The following is an 18,581-nucleotide window of genomic DNA, read 5'->3' on the forward strand; positions in this document are numbered from 1 at the left end:
TGTTACAGTGCCCAGCTGCTGCAAGAAATCTGCTTGAATGCTTCAGGGGATGGGACATGGCCAACATGAGCCCCACACCAAAGGAGGGTGGAGCAGAAGGCTGACTAATACTGAAGCACACCCAAACAACAAACCAAATGCAACAACTAGTGCAAGCATTCCTGGGGGAAGGCCTGCCGCAGATGGATTTGCATATGGTGATGTCATCCAAGCAGTGGGTCAAAGTTGGCTTCAACCCTCGTCTGCATATGAAAACAGAAAAGGGGCGTGCAGGGCATGGTGGCCTTTTGCGGCGCTTGACCGACCCCTAGTTTGCATTAAACACCTCCACCCTCCTTCGGTGTGGGGCTCATGTTGGCTATGCCCCAGCCCCTGAAGCATTCAAGCAGATTTCTTGCAGCAGCTGGGCACTGTAACAGCTCCAGAGCTGCTCTGTAAGGCAAGTAAAAGGGTGTGGGCCCTGCAGCACTACCTGTAGTTTGCATTGTGCATTGGAAGGCACAAAGTAAGCAGACGGGAGGAGAAGTCAGGATAGTGCACAAGGGTATAGAAGGGAGCGGCTGAAGAAAAGAGAAGTGGAAACAGACAGCAAACTAGGCTGGAGAGAGACCTGAGACAAAGAGATCTGAATTATACGAGAGCCGACCATGGGAAACACAAATTATGCAGGCAAGTTTCCCACATTTGGGGAAATCGCAGGAGCAGCACACCCAGAGTACAATGGGTGAGCCTTGCCCTGGGAGAAGCACCTTCATGATCATAGTATCTCACCTGGCAGGTAAGTAGGAGTTGGGCTAGAGCTGGGGAGGGTCGCTGCACGGGTACCCCCCTGTAAAGTGAAGGAGATCCAACTGAGGCAGCACAAGGGAACTCTCGAAAGAAGAACAAGGCTAAAGGAAAATCTGAGACAAAGAAATCTGACTTTTACCAGAGCTGACCAGAGGAAAGCACAAACACAGTCTCCCACTACCACAAATAATGCAGTCAAGTTTCCCACATTTGGGGAAATCACAGGGGTCAGCATACCCAAAATGCAATGAATGAACCTCACCCTGGGAGAAAAATCTTCATGACCATGGTATCTCCTATGCAAAATAAGTATGATTTGGAATAGGGCTGGGGAGGGCCGCTGCTCATGCACATCTCTGTCAAGTAAAGGAGATTCAACTGAGGCAGCAAAAGGGAACTCTCATCTGGGGACAACAACTGCAGGGAGAACATATATTTTCAGATGAACATGGGAGGGCAGAAGGCTGCCTAATACTGAAGCACCCCCAAACAACAAACCAAATGCAACAACTAGTGCAAGCATTCCTGGGGGAAGGCCTGCCGCAGATGGATTTGCATATGGTGATGTCATCCAAGCAGTGGGTCAAAGTTGGCTTCAACCCTCGTCTGCATATGAAAAGAGAAAAGGGGCGTGCAGGGCATGGTGGCCTTTTGCGGCGCTTGGCTGACCCCTAGTTTGCATTAAACACGTCCACCCTCCTTTGGTGTGGGGCTCATGTTGGCTATGCCCCAGCCCCTGAAGCATTCAAGCTGATTTCTTGCAGCAGCCGGGCACTGTAACAGCTCCAGAGCTGCTCTGTAAGGCAAGAAAAAGGGTGTGGGCCCTGCAGCACTACCTGTAGTTCGCATTGTGCGTTGGAAGGCACAAAGTAAGCAGACAGGAGGAGAAGTCAGGATAGTGCGCAAGGGCATAGAAGGGAGCGGCTCAAGAAAAGAGAAGTGGAAACAGACAGCAAACTAGGCTGGAGAGAGACCTGAGACAAAGAGATCTGAATTATACGAGAGCCGACCAGGGGAAACACAAATTATGCAGTCAAGTTTCCCACATTTGGGGAAATCGCAGGAGAAGCACACCCAGAGTGCAATGGGTGAGCCTTGCCCTGGGAGAAGCACCTTCATGATCATAGTATCTCACCTGGCAGGTAAGTAGGAGTTGGGCTAGAGCTGGGGAGGGTCGCTGCTCGGGTACCCCCCTGTAAAGTGAAGGAGATCCAACTGAGGCAGCACAAGGGAACTCTCGAAAGAAGAACAAGGCAAGAGGAAAATCTGAGACAAAGAAATCTGACTTTTACCAGAGCTGACCAGAGGAAAGCACAAACACAGTCCCCCACTACCACAAATAATGCAGTTGAGTTTCCCACATTTGGGGAAATCACAGGGGTCAGCATACCCAAAATGCAATGAATGAACCTCACCCTGGGAGAACAATCTTCATGACCATGGTATCTCCTATGCAAAATAAGTATGATTTGGAATAGGGCTGGGGAGGGCCGCTGCTCATGCACATCTCTGTCAAGTAAAGGAGATTCAACTGAGGCAGCACAAGGGAACTCTCATCTGGGGACAACAACTGCAGGGAGAACACATATTTTCAGATGAACATGGGAGGGCAGAAGGCTGCCTAATACTGAAGCACCCCCAAACAACAAACCAAATGCAACAACTAGTGCAAGCATTCCTGGGGGAAGTTCTGCAGAAGACGGATTTGCATACGGTGATGTCATCCAAGCAGTGGGTCAAAGTTGGCTTCAACCCTCATCTGCATATGAAAAGAGAAAAGGGGCGTGCAGGGCATGGCGGCCTTTTACGGTGCTTGGATGACCCCTAGTTCGCATTAAACACCTCCACCCTCCTTTGGTGTGGGGCTCATGTTGGCCATGCCCCATCCCCTGAAGCATTCAAGCAGATTTCTTGCAGCAGCTGGGCACTGTAACAGCTCCAGAGCTGCTCTGTAAGGCAAGTAAAAGGGTGTGGGCCCTGCAGCACTACCTGTAGTTTGCATTGTGCATTGGAAGGCACAAAGTAAGCAGACGGGAGGAGAAGTCAGGATAGTGCACAAGGGTATAGAAGGGAGCGGCTGAAGAAAAGAGAAGTGGAAACAGACAGCAAACTAGGCTGGAGAGAGACCTGAGACAAAGAGATCTGAATTATACGAGAGCCGACCAGGGGAAACACAAATTATGCAGTCAAGTTTCCCACATTTGGGGAAATCGCAGGGGCAGCACACCCAGAGTGCAATGGGTGAGCCTTGCCCTGGGAGAAGCACCTTCATGATCATAGTATCTCACCTGGCAGGTAAGTAGGAGTTGGGCTAGAGCTGGGGAGGGTCGCTGCTCGGGTTCCCCCCTGTGAAGTGAAGGAGATCCAACTGAGGCAGCACCAGGGAACTCTCGAAAGAAGAACAAGGCTAGAGGAAGATCTGAGACAAAGAAATCTGACTTTTACCAGAGCTGACCAGAGGAAAGCACAAACACAGTCTCCCACTACCACAAATAATGCAGTCAAGTTTCCCACATTTGGGGAAATCACAGGGGTCAGCATACCCAAAATGCAATGAATGAACCTCACCCTGGGAGAAAAATCTTCATGACCATGGTATCTCCTATGCAAAATAAGTATGATTTGGAATAGGGCTGGTGAGGGCCGCTGCTCAGGCACATCTCTGTCAAGTAAAGGAGATTCAACTGAGGCAGCACAAGGGAACTCTCATCTTGGGACAACAACTGCAGGGAGAACATATATTTTCAGATGAACATGGGAGGGCAGAAGACTGCCTAATACTGAAGCACCCCCAAACAACAAACCAAATGCAACAACTAGTGCAAGCATTCCTGGGGGAAGGCCTGCCGCAGATGGATTTGCATATGGTGATGTCATCCAAGCAGTGGGTCAAAGTTGGCTTCAACCCTCGTCTGCATATGAAAAGAGAAAAGGGGCGTGCAGGGCATGGTGGCCTTTTGCGGCGCTTGGCTGACCCCTAGTTTGCATTAAACACCTCCACCCTCCTTTGGTGTGGGGCTCATGTTAGCTATGCCCCAGCCCCTGAAGCATTCAAGCTGATTTCTTGCAGCAGCTGGGCACTGTAACAGCTCCAGAGCTGCTCTGTAAGGCAAGTAAAAGGGTGTGGGCCCTGCAGCACTACCTGTAGTTCGCATTGTGCGTTGGAAGGCACAAAGTAAGCAGACAGGAGGAGAAGTCAGGATAGTGCGCAAGGGCATAGAAGGGAGCGGCTCAAGAAAAGAGAAGTGGAAACAGACAGCAAACTAGGCTGGAGAGAGACCTGAGACAAAGAGATCTGAATTATACGAGAGCCGACCAGGGGAAACACAAATTATACAGTCAAGTTTCCCACATTTGGGGAAATCGCAGGAGCAGCACACCCAGAGTGCAATGGGTGAGCCTTGCCCTGGGAGAAGCACCTTCATGATCATAGTATCTCACCTGGCAGGTAAGTAGGAGTTGGGCTAGAGCTGGGGAGGGTCGCTGCTCGGGTACCCCCCTGTAAAGTGAAGGAGATCCAACTAAGGCAGCACAAGGGAACTCTCGAAAGAAGAACAAGGCTAGAGGAAAATCTGAGACAAAGAAATCTGACTTTTACCAGAGCTGACCAGAGGAAAGCACAAACACAGTCCCCCACTACCACAAATAATGCAGTTGAGTTTCCCACATTTGGGGAAATCACAGGGGTCAGCATACCCAAAATGCAATGAATGAACCTCACCCTGGGAGAAAAATCTTCATGACCATGGTATCTGCTATGCAAAATAAGTATGATTTGGAATAGGGCTGGGGAGGGCCACTGCTCATGCACATCTCTGTCAAGTAAAGGAGATTTAACTGAGGCAGCACAAGGGAACTCTCATCTGGGGACAACAACTGCAGGGAGAACACATATTTTCAGATGAACATGGGAGGGCAGAAGGCTGCCTAATACTGAGCCACCCCCAAACAACAAACCAAATGCAACAACTAGTGCAAGCATTCCTGGGGGAAGTTCTGCAGAAGACGGATTTGCATACGGTGATGTCATCCAAGCAGTGGGTCAAAGTTGGCTTCAACCCTCATCTGCATATGAAAAGAGAAAAGGGGCATGCAGGGCATGGCGGCCTTTTGCGGTGCTTGGATTACCCCTAGTTCGCATTAAACACCTCCACCCTCCTTTGGTGTGGGGCTCATGTTGGCCATGCCCCATCCCCTGAAGCATTCAAGCAGATTTCTTGCAGCAGCTGGGCACTGTAACAGCTCCAGAGCTGCTCTGTAAGGCAAGTAAAAGGGTGTGGGCCCTGCAGCACTACCTGTAGTTTGCATTGTGCATTGGAAGGCACAAAGTAAGCAGACGGGAGGAGAAGTCAGGATAGTGCACAAGGGTATAGAAGGGAGCGGCTGAAGAAAAGAGAAGTGGAAACAGACAGCAAACTAGGCTGGAGAGAGACCTGAGACAAAGAGATCTGAATTATACGAGAGCCGACCAGGGGAAACACAAATTATGCAGTCAAGTTTCCCACATTTGGGGAAATCGCAGGGGCAGCACACCCAGAGTGCAATGGGTGAGCCTTGCCCTGGGAGAAGCACCTTCATGATCATAGTATCTCACCTGGCAGGTAAGTAGGAGTTGGGCTAGAGCTGGGGAGGGTCGCTGCTCGGGTTCCCCCCTGTGAAGTGAAGGAGATCCAACTGAGGCAGCACCAGGGAACTCTCGAAAGAAGAACAAGGCTAGAGGAAGATCTGAGACAAAGAAATCTGACTTTTACCAGAGCTGACCAGAGGAAAGCACAAACACAGTCTCCCACTACCACAAATAATGCAGTCAAGTTTCCCACATTTGGGGAAATCACAGGGGTCAGCATACCCAAAATGCAATGAATGAACCTCACCCTGGGAGAAAAATCTTCATGACCATGGTATCTCCTATGCAAAATAAGTATGATTTGGAATAGGGCTGGTGAGGGCCGCTGCTCAGGCACATCTCTGTCAAGTAAAGGAGATTCAACTGAGGCAGCACAAGGGAACTCTCATCTTGGGACAACAACTGCAGGGAGAACATATATTTTCAGATGAACATGGGAGGGCAGAAGACTGCCTAATACTGAAGCACCCCCAAACAACAAACCAAATGCAACAACTAGTGCAAGCATTCCTGGGGGAAGGCCTGCCGCAGATGGATTTGCATATGGTGATGTCATCCAAGCAGTGGGTCAAAGTTGGCTTCAACCCTCGTCTGCATATGAAAAGAGAAAAGGGGCGTGCAGGGCATGGTGGCCTTTTGCGGCGCTTGGCTGACCCCTAGTTTGCATTAAACACCTCCACCCTCCTTTGGTGTGGGGCTCATGTTAGCTATGCCCCAGCCCCTGAAGCATTCAAGCTGATTTCTTGCAGCAGCTGGGCACTGTAACAGCTCCAGAGCTGCTCTGTAAGGCAAGTAAAAGGGTGTGGGCCCTGCAGCACTACCTGTAGTTCGCATTGTGCGTTGGAAGGCACAAAGTAAGCAGACAGGAGGAGAAGTCAGGATAGTGCGCAAGGGCATAGAAGGGAGCGGCTCAAGAAAAGAGAAGTGGAAACAGACAGCAAACTAGGCTGGAGAGAGACCTGAGACAAAGAGATCTGAATTATACGAGAGCCGACCAGGGGAAACACAAATTATACAGTCAAGTTTCCCACATTTGGGGAAATCGCAGGAGCAGCACACCCAGAGTGCAATGGGTGAGCCTTGCCCTGGGAGAAGCACCTTCATGATCATAGTATCTCACCTGGCAGGTAAGTAGGAGTTGGGCTAGAGCTGGGGAGGGTCGCTGCTCGGGTACCCCCCTGTAAAGTGAAGGAGATCCAACTAAGGCAGCACAAGGGAACTCTCGAAAGAAGAACAAGGCTAGAGGAAAATCTGAGACAAAGAAATCTGACTTTTACCAGAGCTGACCAGAGGAAAGCACAAACACAGTCCCCCACTACCACAAATAATGCAGTTGAGTTTCCCACATTTGGGGAAATCACAGGGGTCAGCATACCCAAAATGCAATGAATGAACCTCACCCTGGGAGAAAAATCTTCATGACCATGGTATCTGCTATGCAAAATAAGTATGATTTGGAATAGGGCTGGGGAGGGCCACTGCTCATGCACATCTCTGTCAAGTAAAGGAGATTTAACTGAGGCAGCACAAGGGAACTCTCATCTGGGGACAACAACTGCAGGGAGAACACATATTTTCAGATGAACATGGGAGGGCAGAAGGCTGCCTAATACTGAGCCACCCCCAAACAACAAACCAAATGCAACAACTAGTGCAAGCATTCCTGGGGGAAGTTCTGCAGAAGACGGATTTGCATACGGTGATGTCATCCAAGCAGTGGGTCAAAGTTGGCTTCAACCCTCATCTGCATATGAAAAGAGAAAAGGGGCATGCAGGGCATGGCGGCCTTTTGCGGTGCTTGGATTACCCCTAGTTCGCATTAAACACCTCCACCCTCCTTTGGTGTGGGGCTCATGTTGGCCATGCCCCATCCCCTGAAGCATTCAAGCTGATTTCTTGCAGCAGCTGGGCACTGTAACAGCTCCAGAGCTGCTCTGTAAGGCAAGTAAAAGGGTGTGGGCCCTGCAGCACTACCTGTAGTTTGCATTGTGCATTGGAAGGCACAAAGTAAGCAGACGGGAGGAGAAGTCAGGATAGTGCACAAGGGTATAGAAGGGAGCGGCTGAAGAAAAGAGAAGTGGAAACAGACAGCAAACTAGGCTGGAGAGAGACCTGAGACAAAGAGATCTGAATTATACGAGAGCCGACCAAGGGAAACACAAATTATGCAGTCAAGTTTCCCACATTTGGGGAAATCGCAGGGGCAGCACACCCAGAGTGCAATGGGTGAGCCTTGCCCTGGGAGAAGCACCTTCATGATCATAGTATCTCACCTGGAAGGTAAGTAAGAGTTGGGCTAGAGCTGGGGAGGGTCGCTGTTCGGGCACCCCCCTGTCAAGTGAAAGAGATCCAACTGAGGCAGCACAAGGGAACTCTCGAAAGAAGAACAAGGCTAGAGGAAGATCTGAGACAAAGAAATCTGACTTTTTCCAGAGCTGGCCAGAGGAAAGCACAAACACAGTCCCCCACTACCACAAATAATGCAGTCGAGTTTCCCACATTTGGGGAAATCACAGGGGTCAGCATACCCAGAATGCAATGAATGAACCTCACCCTGGGAGAACAATCTTCATGACCATGGTATCGCCTATGCAAAATAAGTATGATTTGGGATAGGGCTGGGGAGGGCCGCTGCTCAGGCACATCTCTGTCAAGTAAAGGAGATTTAACTGAGGCAGCACAAGGGAACTCTCATCTGGGGACAACAACTGCAGGGAGAACACATATTTTCAGATGAACATGTGAGGGCAGAAGGCTGCCTAATACTGAAGCACCCCCAAACAACAAACCAAATGCAACAACTAGTGCAAGCATTCCTGGGGGAAGGCCTGCAGCAGATGGATTTGCATATGGTGATGTCATCCAAGCAGTGGGTCAAAGTTGGCTTCAACCCTCGTCTGCATATGAAAAGAGAAAAGGGGCGTGCAGGGCATGGCGGCCTTTTGCAGCGCTTGGATGACCCCTAGTTTGCATTACACACCTCCTCCCTCCTTCGGTGTGGGGCTCATGTTGGCTATGCCCCAGCCCCTGAAGCATTCAAGCTGATTTCTTGCAGCAGCTGGGCACTGTAACTGCTCCAGAGCTACTCTGTAAGGCAAGTAAAAGGGTGTGGGCCCTGCAGCACTACCTGTAGTTCGCATTGTGCGTTGGAAGGCACGAAGTAAGCAGACGGGAGAAGTCAGGATAGTGCGCAAGGGCATAGAAGGGAGCGGCTCAAGAAAAGAGAAGTGGAAACAGACAGCAAACTAGGCTGGAGAGAGACCTGAGACAAAGAGATCTGAATTATACGAGAGCCGACGAGGGGAAACACAAATTATGGAGTCAAGTTTCCCACATTTGGGGAAATCGCAGGAGCAGCACACCCAGAGTGCAATGGTTGAGCCTTGCCCTGGGAGAAGCACCTTCATGATCATAGTATCTCACCTGGCAGGTAAGTAGGAGTTGGGCTAGAGCTGGGGAGGGTCGCTGCTCGGGTTCCCCCCTGTGAAGTGAAGGAGATCCAACTGATGCAGCACCAGGGAACTCTCGAAAGAAGAACAAGGCTAGAGGAAGATCTGAGACAAAGAAATCTGACTTTTACCAGAGCTGACCAGAGGAAAGCACAAACACAGTCCCCCACTACCACAAATAATGCAGTCGAGTTTCCCACATTTGGGAAAATCACAGGGGTCAGCATACCCAGAATGCAATGAATGAACCTCACCCTGGGAGAACAATCTTCATGACCATGGTATCTCCTATGCAAAATAAGTATGATTTGGGATAGGGCTGGTGAGGGCCGCTGCTCAGGCACATCTCTGTCAAGTAAAGGAGATTCAACTGAGGCAGCACAAGGGAACTCTCATCTGGGGACAACAACTGCAGGGAGACCACATCTTTTCAGATGAACATGGGAGGGCGGAAGGCTGCCTAATACTGAAGCACCATCAAATATCAAACCATGGCCCTCATTCCGAGTTGATCGCTCGCAAGGCGATTTTAGCAGAGTTACACACGCTAAGCCGCCGCCTACTGGGAGTGAATCTTAGCTTCTTAAAATTGCGACCGATGTATTCGCAATATTGCGATTACAAACTACTTAGCAGTTTCAGAGTAGCTTCAGACTTACTCGGCATCTGCGATCAGTTCAGTGCTTGTCGTTCCTGGTTTGACGTCACAAACACTCCTAGAGTTCGCCCAGACACTCCCCCGTTTCTCCTGCCACTCCTGCGTTTTTTCCGGAAACTGTAGCGTTTTTTCCCACACGCCCATAAAACGGCCTGTTTCCGCCCAGTAACACCCATTTCCTGTCAATCACATTACGATCGCCGGAGCGAAGAAAAAGCCGTGAGTAAAAATACTTTCTTCATTGTAAAATTACTTGGCGCAGTCGCAGTGCGAATATTGCGCATGCGTACTAAGCAGAATTTCACTGCGATGCGATGAAATTTACAGAGCGAACGACTCGGAATGAGGGTCCATATGCAACAACTAGTACAAGCACTCCTGGGGGAAGGTCTGCAGCAGACGGATTTGCATACGGTGATGTTATCCAAGCAGTGGGCCAAAGTTGACTGGAACCCTCATCTGCATATGAAAAGAGAAAAGGGGCATGCAGGGCATGGCGGCCTTTTGCAGTGCTTGGATGACCCCTAGTTCGCATTAAACACCCCCACCCTCCTTTGGTGTGGGGCTCATGTTGGCCATGCCCCATCCCCTGATGCATTCAAGCTGATTTCTTGCAGCAGCTGGGCACTGTAACAGCTCCAGAGCTGTTCTGTAAGGCAAGTAAAAGGGTGTGGGCCCTGCAGCACCACCTGTTGTTCGCATTGTGCGTTGGAAGGCACAAATTAAGCAGACGGGAGGAGAAGTCAGGATAGTGCGCAAGGGCATTCTTTTCTCTTAGTCCGGGGGCAAGGCTTCAAAATGGGGTCTGCAACGGAGGAGACACAGGGGGCGTGGTCACTAGAGATGAGCGCCGGAAATCTTTCGGGTTTTGTGTTTTGGTTTTGGGTTCGGTTCCGCGGCCGTGTTTTGGGTTCGACCGCGTTTTGGCAAAACCTCACCGAATTTTTTTTGTCGGATTCGGGTGTGTTTTGGATTCGGGTGTTTTTTTCCAAAAAACCTAAAAAACAGCTTAAATCATAGAATTTGGCGGTCATTTTGATCCCAAAGTATTATTAACCTCAAAAACCATAATTTCCACTCATTTTCAGTCTATTCTGAATACCTCACACCTCACAATATTATTTTTAGTCCTAAAATTTGCACCGAGGTCGCTGTGTGAGTAAGATAAGCGACCCTAGTGGCCGACACAAACACCGGGCCCATCTAGGAGTGGCACTGCAGTGTCACGCAGGATGGCCCTTCCAAAAAACCCTCCCCAAACAGCACATGACGCAAAGAAAAAAAGAGGCGCAATGAGGTAGCTGTGTGAGTAAGATTAGCGACCCTAGTGGCCGACACAAACACCGGGCCCATCTAGGAGTGGCACTGCAGTGTCACGCAGGATGTCCCTTCCAAAAACCCCTCCCCAAACAGCACATGACGCAAAGAAAAAAAGAGGCGCAATGAGGTAGCTGTGTGAGTAAGATAAGCGACCCTAGTGGCCGACACAAACACCGGGCCCATCTATGAGTGTCACTGCAGTGTCACGCAGGATGTCCCTTCCAAAAAACCCTCCCCAAACAGCACATGACGCAAAGAAAAAAAGAGGCGCAATGAGGTAGCTGTGTGAGTAAGATAAGCGACCCTAGTGGCCGACACAAACACCGGGCCCATCTAGGAGTGGCACTGCAGTGTCACGCAGGATGTCCCTTCCAAAAAACCCTCCCCAAACAGCACATGACGCAAAGAAAAAGAAAAGAAAAAAGAGGTGCAAGATGGAATTGTCCTTGGGCCCTCCCACCCACCCTTATGTTGTATAAACAGGACATGCACACTTTAACCAACCCATCATTTCAGTGACAGGGTCTGCCACACGACTGTGACTGATATGACGGGTTGGTTTGGACCCCCACCAAAAAAGAAGCAATTAATCTCTCCTTGCACAAACTGGCTCTACAGAGGCAAGATGTCCACCTCATCATCATCCTCCGATATATCACTGTGTACATCCCCCTCCTCACAGATTATCAATTTGTCCCCACTGGAATCCACCATCTCAGCTCCCTGTGTACTTTGTGGAGGCAATTGCTGCTGGTCAATGTCTCCACGGAGGAATTGATTATAATTCATTTTAATGAACATCATCTTCTCCACATTTTCTGGATGTAACCTCGTACGCCGATTGCTGACAAGGTGAGCGGCGGCACTAAACACTCTTTCGGAGTACACACTTGTGGGAGGGCAACTTAGGTAGAATAAAGCCAGTTTGTGCAAGGGCCTCCAAATTGCCTCTTTTTCCTGCCAGTATAAGTACGGACTGTGTGACGTGCCTACTTGGATGCGGTCACTCATATAATCCTCCACCATTCTTTCAATGGGGAGAGAATCATATGCAGTGACAGTAGACGACATGTCCGTAATCGTTGTCAGGTCCTTCAGTCCGGACCAGATGTCAGCATCAGCAGTCGCTCCAGACTGCCCTGCATCACCGCCAGCGGGTGGGCTCGGAATTCTGAGCCTTTTCCTCGCACCCCCAGTTGCGGGAGAATGTGAAGGAGGAGATGTTGTTGACAGGTCGCGTTCCGCTTGACTTGACAATTTACTCACCAGCAGGTGTTTGAACCCCAGCAGACTTGTGTCTGCCGGAAAGAGAGATCCAAGGTAGGCTTTAAATCTAGGATCGAGCACGGTGGCCAAAATGTAGTGCTCTGATTTCAACAGATTGACCACCCGTGAATCCTTGCTAAGCGAATTAAGGGCTCCATCCACAAGTCCCACATGCCTAGCGGAATCGCTCCGTGTTAGCTCCTCCTTCAATGTCTCCAGCTTCTTCTGCAAAAGCCTGATGAGGGGAATGACCTGACTCAGGCTGGCAGTGTCTGAACTGACTTCACGTGTGGCAAGTTCAAAGGGCATCAGAACCTTGCACAACGTTGAAATCATTCTCCACTGCGCTTGAGACAGGTGCATCCCACCTCCTATATCGTGCTCAATTGTATAGGCTTGAATGGCCTTTTGCTGCTCCTCCAACCTCTGAAGCATATACAGGGTTGAATTCCACCTCGTTACCACTTCTTGCTTCAGATGATGGCAGGGCAGGTTCAGTAGTTTTTGGTGGTGCTCCAGTTTTCTGTACGTGGTGCCTGTACGCCGAAAGTGTCCCGCAATTCTTCTGGCCACCGACAGCATCTCTTGCACGCCCCTGTCGTTTTTTAAAAAATTCTGCACCACCAAATTCAAGGTATGTGCAAAACATGGGACGTGCTGGAATTGGCCCAGATTTAATGCACACACAATATTGCTGGCGTTGTCCGATGCCACAAATCCACAGGAGAGTCCAATTGGGGTAAGCCATTCCGCGATGATCTTCCTCAGTCGCCATAAGAGGTTTTCAGCTGTGTGCGTATTCTGGAAACCGGTGATACAAAGCGTAGCCTGCCTAGGAAAGAGTTGGCGTTTGCGAGATGCTGCTACTGGTGCCGCCGCTGCTGTTCTTGCGGCGGGAGTCCATACATCTACCCAGTGGGCTGTCACAGTCATATAGTCCTGACCCTGCCCAGCTCCACTTGTCCACATGTCCGTGGTTAAGTGGACATTGGGTACAACTGCATTTTTTAGGACACTGGTGAGTCTTTTTCTGACGTCCGTGTACATTCTCGGTATCGCCTGCCTAGAGAAGTGGAACCTAGATGGTATTTGGTAACGGGGGCACACTACCTCAAGAAATTGTCTAGTTCCCTGTGAACTAACGGCGGATACCGGACGCACGTCTAACACCAACATAGTTGTCAAGGCCTAAGTTATCCGCTTTGCAACAGGATGACTGCTGTGATATTTCATCTTCCTCGCAAAGGACTGTTGGACAGTCAATTGCTTGGTGGAAGTAGTAAAAGTGTGCTTACGACTTCCCTTCTGGGATGACCATCGACTCCCAGCAGCAACAACAGCAGCGCCAGCAGCAGTAGGCGTTACACGCAAGGATGCATCGGAGGAATCCCAGGCAGGAGAGGACTCGTCAGAATTGCCAGTGACATTGCCTGCAGGACTATTGGCATTCCTGGGGAAGGAGGAAATTGACACTGAGGGAGTTGGTGGGGTGGTTTGCATGAGCTTGGTTACAAGAGGAAGGGATTTACTGGTCAGTGGACTGCTTCCGCTGTCACCCAAAGTTTTTGAACTTGTCACTGACTTATTATGAATGCGCTGCAGGTGACGTATAAGGGAGGATGTTCCGAGGTGGTTAACGTCCTTACCCCTACTTATTACAGCTTGACAAAGGGAACACACGGCTTGACACCTGTTGTCCGCATTTCTGGTGAAATACTTCCACACCGAAGAGCTGATTTTTTTGGTATTTTCACCAGGCATGTCAACGGCCATATTCCTACCACGGACAACAGGTGTCTCCCCGGGTGCCTGACTTAAACAAACCACCTCACCATCAGAATCCTCCTGGTCAATTTCCTCCCCAGCGCCAGCAACACCCATATCCTCCTCATCCTGGTGTACTTCAACACTGACATCTTCAATCTGACTATCAGGAACTGGACTGCGGGTGCTCCTTCCATCACTTGCAGGGGGCGTGCAAATGGTGGAAGGCGCGTGCTCTTCACGTCCAGTGTTGGGAAGGTCAGGCATCGCAACCGACACAATTGGAGTCGGACTCTCCTTGTGGATTTGGGATTTCGAAGAACGCACAGTTCTTTACGGTGCTACTGCTTTTGCCAGCTTTAGTCTTTTCATTTTTCTAGCGAGAGGCTGAGTGCTTCCATCCTCATGTGAAGCTGAACCACTAGCCATGAACATAGGCCAGGGCCTCAGCCGTTCCTTGCCACTCCGTGTGGTAAATGGCATATTGGCAAGTTTACGCTTCTCCTCCGACAATTTTATTTTAGGTTTTGGAGTCCTTTTTTTACTGATATTTGGTGTTTTGGATTTGACATGCTCTGTACTATGACATTGGGCATCGGCCTTGGCAGACGACGTTGCTGGCATTTCATCGTCTCGGCCATGACTAGTGGCAGCAGCTTCAGCACGAGGTGGAAGTGGATCTTGATCTTTCCCTAATTTTGGAACCTCAACATTTTTGTTCTCCATATTTTAATAGGCACAACTAAAAGGCACCTCAGGTAAACAATGGAGATGGATGGATTGGATACTAGTATACAATTATGGACGGGCTGCCGAGTGCCGACACAGAGGTAGCCACAGCCGTGAACTACCGCACTGTACTGTGTCTGCTGCTAATATATAGACTGATTGATAAAGAGATAGTATACTCGTAACTAGTATGTATGTATGTATAAAGAAAAAAAAACCACGGTTAGGTGGTATATACAATTATGGACGGGCTGCCGAGTGCCGACACAGAGGTAGCCACAGCCGTGAACTACCGCACTGTACTGTGTCTGCTGCTAATATAGACTGGTTGATAAAGAGATAGTATACTCGTAACTAGTATGTATGTATAAAGAAAGAAAAAAAAACACGGTTAGGTGGTATATACAATTATGGACGGGCTGCCGAGTGCCGACACAGAGGTAGCCACAGCCGTGAACTACCGCACTGTACTGTGTCTGCTGCTAATATAGACTGTTTGATAAAGAGATAGTATACTCGTAACTAGTATGACTATAAAGAAAGAAAAAAAAAACCACGGTTAGGTGGTATATACAATTATGGACGGGCTGCCGAGTGCCGACACAGAGGTAGCCACAGCCGTGAACTACCGCACTGTACTGTGTCTGCTGCTAATATATAGACTGGTTGATAAAGAGATAGTATACTCGTAACTAGTATGTATGTATAAAGAAAGAAAAAAAAACCACGGTTAGGTGGTATATACAATTATGGACGGGCTGCCGAGTGCCGACACAGAGGTAGCCACAGCCGTGAACTACCGCACTGTACTGTGTCTGCTGCTAATATATAGACTGGTTGATAAAGAGATAGTATACTCGTAACTAGTATGTATGTATAAAGAAAGAAATAAAACCACGGTTAGGTGGTATATACAATTATGGACGGGCTGCCGAGTGCCGACACAGAGGTAGCCACAGCCATGAACTACCGCACTGTACTGTGTCTGCTGCTAATATAGACTGGTTGATAAAGAGATAGTATACTCGTAACTAGTATGTATGTATAAAGAAAGAAAAAAAAACCACGGTTAGGTGGTATATACAATTATGGACGGGCTGCCGAGTGCCGACACAGAGGTAGCCACAGCCGTGAACTACCGCACTGTACTGTGTCTACTGCTAATATAGACTGGTTGATAAAGAGATAGTATACTCGTAACTAGTATGACTATAAAGAAAGAAAAAAAAAACACGGTTAGGTGGTATATACAATTATGGACGGGCTGCCGAGTGCCGACACAGAGGTAGCCACAGCCGTGAACTACCGCACTGTACTGTGTCTGCTGCTAATATAGACTGGTTGATAAAGAGATAGTATACTACTAATATTATATATACTGGTGGTCAGGTCACTGGTCACTAGTCACACTGGCAGTGGCACTCCTGCAGCAAAAGTGTGCACTGTTTAATTTTAATATAATATTATGTACTCCTGGCTCCTGCTATAACCTATAACTGGCACTGCAGTGCTCCCCAGTCTCCCCCACAATTATAAGCTGTGTGAGCTGAGCACAGTCAGATATATATATACATTGATGCAGCACACTGGACTGAGCAGTGCACACAGATATGGTATGTGACTGAGTCACTGTGTGTATCGTTTTTTTCAGGCAGAGAACGGATATATTAAATAAAACAAACAACTGCACTGTCTGGTGGTCACTGTGGTCGTCAGTCACTAAACTCTGCACTCTCTTCTACAGTATCACAGCCTCAGGTCAATCTCTCTCTCTCTCAACCCTAATCTAAATGGAGAGGACGCCAGCCACGTCCTCTCCCTATCAATCTCAATGCATGTGTGAAAATGGCGGCGACGCGCGGCTCCTTATATAGAATCCGAGTCTCGCGAGAATCCGACAGCGTCATGATGACGTTCGGGCGCGCTCGGGTTAACCGAGCAAGGCGGGAGGATCCGAGTCTGCTCGGACCCGTGAAAAAAACATGAAGTTCGTGCGGGTTCGGATTCAGAGAAACCGAACCCGCTCACCTCTAGTGGTCACAGCAGCTTTTCTCTACAGTCTGCACCAGCAGGAGCCTACACCATTTTTTATGATCACGCTGAACTGCAGTGCGACTGCAATTACAGCATGGTCAAGAAGGGAGGCGTCATGCTGGGTGGCCATGCCCTGTCACTGTGCAGGAGCCAGCACCGCTCACACACTAGTCCCCGGGTGCAGCCCCCAACCCCCGGGACACCCGGAGCAACAAAATGTAGATTCAGGCCACCAGGCCACGCCCCTACCTATGAAACCATGCCTCCTTTTTACCATTGCGCTGTTTATCTGCGCGCACTGCATTACAATCTCCCTCGCCACCTCTCTGGGTGTCACCAGTGATAGTGACACCTCTGCCATGCTTGTAGCAGCTGGTCCTAAGATCTACGCCTCAAGCCCTGAGTGTTTGCCCTTGTGACTTGTTGATCATCATAGCGAAGCAGATGCTTACAGAAAACTGCAGGGGCTTAGATTGAAAATAAAAAAAATTGATGGGTATAAGGTAGAGAGGAGCGGGTTCGGTTCTCCGAGAACCGAATTCCCCACGAACTCCACGTGGTTTACACTGGTCCGAGGCAGGCTCGGTTGTTCCCGCCTGACTTGGAAAACCTGAACAAGGGAAAATGTCATCATCCCGCTGTCAGATTCTCGTGAGATTCGGATTCCATATAAAGAGCTGCGCGTTGCTGCCATTTTTACTCGTGCATTGAAGAGAGAGCGGAGAGGACGTGGCTATGTTCTCTCAGTGGAAATCTCAATATCAGTGCTCAGTATCAGTGGTTACTTACTGCTGCTCAGTAATACTAGTAGTGTGTCTCTCCTGCTCAGTGTCAGTTCTCAGTAGTATCCTCATCAGTGCTCAGTATCACTGCTCATTGTCTTGTGCTACATTGTGGTGCTCAGCATACTACAGTACATTACTAATAGTCCAGTGCTGCATCTTGCTGCTCAGTGTCAGTTCTAGTATCCTCATCAGTGCTCACTATCACTGCTCATTGCATTGTGGTGTTCTGTATACTACAGTAACATAGTAATATAGTATATATAGAGGAGCGGGTTCGGTTCTCCGAGAACCGAATTCCCGACGAACTCCACGTGGTTTACACTGGTCCGAGGCAGGCTCGGTTGTTCCCGCCTGACTCGGAAAACCTGAACAAGGGAAAATGTCATCATCCCGCTGTCGGATTCTCGCGAGATTCGGATTCCATATAAAGAGCTGCGCGTTGCCGCCATTTTTACTCGTGCATTGAAGAGAGAGCGGAGAGGACGTGGCTATGTTCTCTCAGTGGAAATCTCAATATCAGTGCTCAGTATCAGTGTTTACTTATTGCTGCTCAGTAATACTAGTAGTGTGTCTCTCCTGCTCAGTGTCAGTTCTCAGTAGTATCCTCATCAGTGCTCAGTATCACTGCTCATTGTCTTGTGCTGCATTGTGGTGCTCAGCATACTACAGTACATTACTAATAGTCCAGTGCTGCATCTTGCTGCTAAGTGTCAGTTCTAGTATCCTCATCAGTGCTCACTATCACTGCTCATTACATTGTGGTGTTCTGTATACTACAGTAACATAGTAATATAGTAACATATAGTAACATAGTTTTTGAGGTTGAATAGAGGCAAATTGCCCATTGTGTTCAACCTGTTTTAAGTTGTGATGATTCTACATACTTGCTGAATAATGTTTTATGACTAGTTAGCTACTATAACTCATGTTACCCCCGGATTAACCATGTTGATATTTTAAGTATTATAACCTTGGATAGCTTTTTCATTCAGAAATGTATCCATTCCTTTTTTAAATCCAATTACAGAGTCCGCCATTACCACCTTCCCTGGCAGGGAATTCCACATCCTGATTGCCCTAACAGTGAAGATCATAGTATCTCACCTGGCAGGTAAGTAGGAGTTGGGCTAGAGCTGTGGAGGATTGCTGCTCGGGCACCC

At 48.9% G+C, this 18,581-nt stretch overlaps 14 non-coding genes and 2 pseudogenes across 14 annotated transcripts; all 16 read right to left on the bottom strand.

Annotated features, from left to right (window-relative positions):
- Window positions 1-634: 634 nt before the first annotated feature.
- Window positions 635-786, bottom strand: LOC135008308 (U1 spliceosomal RNA; annotated as a pseudogene).
- Window positions 787-938: 152 nt separating this feature from the next.
- LOC135008068 (U1 spliceosomal RNA) lies at window positions 939-1,102 on the bottom strand. Its single transcript, XR_010207886.1, has one exon. It is a non-coding gene; the product is annotated as a U1 spliceosomal RNA (small nuclear RNA).
- Window positions 1,103-1,776: 674 nt separating this feature from the next.
- LOC135008207 (U1 spliceosomal RNA) lies at window positions 1,777-1,939 on the bottom strand. Its single transcript, XR_010208020.1, has one exon. It is a non-coding gene; the product is annotated as a U1 spliceosomal RNA (small nuclear RNA).
- A 152-nt stretch (window positions 1,940-2,091) lies between these two features.
- On the bottom strand, window positions 2,092-2,255 carry LOC135008016 (U1 spliceosomal RNA). The gene has a single exon (XR_010207836.1). It is a non-coding gene; the product is annotated as a U1 spliceosomal RNA (small nuclear RNA).
- Window positions 2,256-2,929: 674 nt separating this feature from the next.
- On the bottom strand, window positions 2,930-3,092 carry LOC135008147 (U1 spliceosomal RNA). The gene has a single exon (XR_010207963.1). It is a non-coding gene; the product is annotated as a U1 spliceosomal RNA (small nuclear RNA).
- A 152-nt stretch (window positions 3,093-3,244) lies between these two features.
- LOC135008069 (U1 spliceosomal RNA) lies at window positions 3,245-3,408 on the bottom strand. Its single transcript, XR_010207887.1, has one exon. It is a non-coding gene; the product is annotated as a U1 spliceosomal RNA (small nuclear RNA).
- A 674-nt stretch (window positions 3,409-4,082) lies between these two features.
- Window positions 4,083-4,245, bottom strand: LOC135008179 (U1 spliceosomal RNA). The gene has a single exon (XR_010207995.1). It is a non-coding gene; the product is annotated as a U1 spliceosomal RNA (small nuclear RNA).
- A 152-nt stretch (window positions 4,246-4,397) lies between these two features.
- Window positions 4,398-4,561, bottom strand: LOC135008027 (U1 spliceosomal RNA). Its single transcript, XR_010207846.1, has one exon. It is a non-coding gene; the product is annotated as a U1 spliceosomal RNA (small nuclear RNA).
- Window positions 4,562-5,235: 674 nt separating this feature from the next.
- On the bottom strand, window positions 5,236-5,398 carry LOC135008148 (U1 spliceosomal RNA). Its single transcript, XR_010207964.1, has one exon. It is a non-coding gene; the product is annotated as a U1 spliceosomal RNA (small nuclear RNA).
- A 152-nt stretch (window positions 5,399-5,550) lies between these two features.
- Window positions 5,551-5,714, bottom strand: LOC135008070 (U1 spliceosomal RNA). The gene has a single exon (XR_010207888.1). It is a non-coding gene; the product is annotated as a U1 spliceosomal RNA (small nuclear RNA).
- A 674-nt stretch (window positions 5,715-6,388) lies between these two features.
- On the bottom strand, window positions 6,389-6,551 carry LOC135008180 (U1 spliceosomal RNA). Its single transcript, XR_010207996.1, has one exon. It is a non-coding gene; the product is annotated as a U1 spliceosomal RNA (small nuclear RNA).
- A 152-nt stretch (window positions 6,552-6,703) lies between these two features.
- LOC135008029 (U1 spliceosomal RNA) lies at window positions 6,704-6,867 on the bottom strand. Its single transcript, XR_010207848.1, has one exon. It is a non-coding gene; the product is annotated as a U1 spliceosomal RNA (small nuclear RNA).
- Window positions 6,868-7,541: 674 nt separating this feature from the next.
- Window positions 7,542-7,704, bottom strand: LOC135008243 (U1 spliceosomal RNA). The gene has a single exon (XR_010208053.1). It is a non-coding gene; the product is annotated as a U1 spliceosomal RNA (small nuclear RNA).
- A 152-nt stretch (window positions 7,705-7,856) lies between these two features.
- On the bottom strand, window positions 7,857-8,020 carry LOC135007998 (U1 spliceosomal RNA). Its single transcript, XR_010207817.1, has one exon. It is a non-coding gene; the product is annotated as a U1 spliceosomal RNA (small nuclear RNA).
- Window positions 8,021-8,718: 698 nt separating this feature from the next.
- LOC135008356 (U1 spliceosomal RNA) lies at window positions 8,719-8,854 on the bottom strand (annotated as a pseudogene).
- Window positions 8,855-9,006: 152 nt separating this feature from the next.
- Window positions 9,007-9,170, bottom strand: LOC135008284 (U1 spliceosomal RNA). Its single transcript, XR_010208082.1, has one exon. It is a non-coding gene; the product is annotated as a U1 spliceosomal RNA (small nuclear RNA).
- Window positions 9,171-18,581: the final 9,411 nt, after the last annotated feature.

This window comes from Pseudophryne corroboree, unplaced genomic scaffold (assembly GCF_028390025.1).
Source record: "Pseudophryne corroboree isolate aPseCor3 unplaced genomic scaffold, aPseCor3.hap2 scaffold_222, whole genome shotgun sequence".
NCBI lineage: Eukaryota > Metazoa > Chordata > Amphibia > Anura > Myobatrachidae > Pseudophryne > Pseudophryne corroboree.